A 3,556-nucleotide genomic window follows, 5' to 3' on the forward strand; every position below is an offset into this window, starting at 1 on the left:
AATAACGCCAGGGTGACCAGGGCCAAGGGATCGGCTGGCGCCGGACTGTATTATTTTATTTCATTTTATTTTTTGAGCGAGGCAACCCAAATTCCGTCTACTGCAAATCATTTTAAAATTATCACTCTGCGGCCGAGAGCTAAGATTCACGTTTATTCAGTACGACCTGACACGCTATTAAACAGTGGTTCACATCGGATTAAGAAAAGGAATASACCAAAGGAGTGGCAAAAACTTGACTGAAGTTTCTTTTACTTTTTTTCCCTATTTTCAGAACAAATGTACAATTAGATATAATGAAAGATAAAAACTAACATTTATTAAATGGTTTTACAATCAATATAATAATTCCATGTTTATAAAATAGTAATCAGGTTAGGTAAAGTGCTGCAAAATGTTCTAAATAAAGACATTTTGTAATTCTCCAGTTTCTGGTTACCTGGACAGATGTTACCTACAGACTGTTACATTGCTTTTATACGAAGAACAAACATTTAGACATTTAGACAAATTCACATTAGTGAATTTGTTCCGAATACTTAGATAAAACAGTCTGGAAAAAGTGCAAAATGAACAAAAAGCAAATAAAACAAGTATTTTTTCACATCTTGAAATCCTATCACTTGGTGGTAAAAAAATCTTCCCCCTCCTCTTCCACCGTGTTGAATAATTTTGTTCTAGAACAAACTGAAGGATTTAAGTAAATATTTATATAGCACATACATATGAAAAAGTTCTCAGTGTTTAAAGTAGGTGTTTTTATTCTGGATTTAACACAGTTAACACCACCAATTAATCATTACTCAGTCTATAGGTGTAATCATGCAAAGGGAAATTTTCTGAGTATGATGGGCCGAGCAAYATGCCATAGATCCTGTCCTAACAAACGTAATTTTTGGGGGATACAGATACATGAAGAAGCCACTGGGAGGCAAGGGAGAGTGAATGCTAAGCACACTACCGAAAAATATGTATGTGTGTATATGTATATTTTTATATGTATAATATTGTATAATATACAATTATGTATATTATATATATTATATATATATTTTATACACACAAATTCCATATATATATATGGTATCTTGTAGCAAATTCAAGAGCACGTGTGTATACAGATGTGGTACCCTACCGATCCCCCGCAAAATCATACGCCAATTTACTTCATGGTAACTTGCTCACATATCCTTTCTCCTCCATACACACCTCTACGCTGATTGTACTGGCTTTCACTGAAGATTGTACTAAAGCAAGTTTGTTAAGTAAAAATGCACGTTTTAAAGCTACGTACTACCTCATATTTGCCCCTTTTCCTCCCTTTTATTCAGTTTTGGAAGATGTGGAGGTTACAAGGATGCTTGGTAGTTGAGAAGCTGTGGACCATTGGCAGAACATGTAACAGTAATATTTCAGTAACTGCCATTTTGTGGTTGCTGTTAGAATACAGCAAAATTAAGCTTCCTCAAGTGATTTCCAGCCAAACACAGTGTGGAAGGGATCTTATAAAGGAGAGAAACTTTATGTTCAACAATGAAACTATCAGTAGTGGAATGTATTATATCTGAGCAAAATGTTTCCTATGTGCAGTTGTTTGGGAGGGAAAAGGTAATTTATTGCAGAAAAGTAATCATCCTTCTGCTATTTTAGGAGGTATATTACATGTTAGGTAACTACCTCCTTCCCATTATACAGTATCTAGGGGCTTGCATAAAAAATATTATATAATTAACTACCATGAGAACAGGAAAATAAAATTCCAGAAGACACTCAAATTAGCAATTATGCCCCTAAACTTTAATGACTTCCTTCTTAAAGTTTTGCTTTGTTTTACGTTCCGTAAATTATTTGAGAGCCATACTGGAGAAAAAAAAAATCTATTTTTCTATGTTGAAACCAGAAAATGGATCATTTACAAAAAGTCTGAGAAATTCTTCCAACTGCTCTTCTTTCCTGATGTAAATTATTATTCTAGAAGAGTGCCCCTGCATTACATCCTTTTATAGCCACAAGAATTCTTCATAAAACAACAATAAAGTRCATGCTGTCATAATGCCACTATTGACAGCAAGCTAGTATGCCTCATCAATCCACTTAATAAAAACCTTGTTAAGGACAGCTTCCTCCCCAATTTCTTCCTGTAACAGTATGTTTGTGCAGGAAACACACTTCGTTTAGGTATTCTACAAAGTTTCACCAACAATTTATAAATYGTACTCTTCTAACTGTATAGAGTGTTCTAAATGCGCAGCAAGGAAACAGTATTTCTAACTCATCCAAGAAATTTAAAATGGCTTTTAAACTCACCGATTTCCCAGCAAAAGCTTCTTTTATTTAATTTTTCAAATGGGAAGGACAGACAAGAGAAAGTTAAAAAGGAAACTTAATAACTAACACTGTGAAAGTGATGTGGCCGTATTTTTTWATCATTTCCAGAAATTTGCATTTAATGTTAGGAGGATATAATTTCAAAAGCTGCATCTTGTGGGCTCTGTATCCAGCTTCCACTGATTTCATAACGGATTTGATAATGAAGGCACAGGCTCACTTTTTTACTGATAAAGGACAGCAAACACAGTCAATATGCATTACTGACACGAAAGCACAAACAACAATAAAGCTAGTGTCAAAAAATTATCAGCATCTTTAACTACAATATTTTTGGCCATCTGTCTATTTTTTTAACCTCAGAAAGCAAAACAAATTAAAATGGACTCAACTTCAAATACAAATTTACCTATACATAAATGTTAGTGGAAGATTTTTATAAACTGGGCTGTATTTTCTGAGGGTCCTCGATGACAATATTCACCTCTTAAAATGCCAGCAAATGGAAAATCACTTCAGTAGTATTAGCAGCTGACATGGTCCCTCAACTCTGCTAACAGTTTACATCACATTAATAAAACTAAATTTACTTCTTTCTATTTCTTTGATTACTATTGCTTGGTTTTACATTTCAGTTTTGTTAAAGATGAACAAAAAGCACTAGAATAAGTTAAATAAATTATCTGCTTAAGATCTCATGTCAGTCAATGAGCATGGAGTTTAAAAGGCAAATAACTTAAACAAGTTCCGGTTTTGTTTGTACACACCAAGAAGAAAATTCTGAGTGTCTTCTATAGCAAATGACCTCACTGTATACTTTAAGTATCCTAAAAGATACAGCTTGCAAAACAACTTTAATCGCAAATGATGGCAGCTGTCTCAGGAAGAAAAAACCACCACCATAGAATCTTGAATAAAGGAAGTGGCAGCTAAAAAAGCCTTTGATTTTACCCGTAACTTTCAGAGCTTCCCTATTCCAAACAATAAATGCTCCCACCTGCCCCCTCCCAAATGTTGTTCAGTTTACGTGATACTAACAGTCTTGAATGTGAAAACATATTGGCTGATTTTGCATAGGCAATACTGTCAATGATCAGACTCTATCAGGGAACACAGCAGGTGATCAGTCAAACAGCATGCCACTTACTCACTACAAGCTAAAACAGCAAACAACTTGGAAATGCATCTCCATATCCCCCCCCCCCCAAAAAAAAAAAAGAACCCCAAA

Source organism: Rhea americana, unplaced genomic scaffold, assembly GCF_003343005.1.
Source record: "Rhea americana isolate MKP2758 unplaced genomic scaffold, rheAme1 scaffold_285, whole genome shotgun sequence".
NCBI classification, from domain to species: domain Eukaryota; kingdom Metazoa; phylum Chordata; class Aves; order Rheiformes; family Rheidae; genus Rhea; species Rhea americana.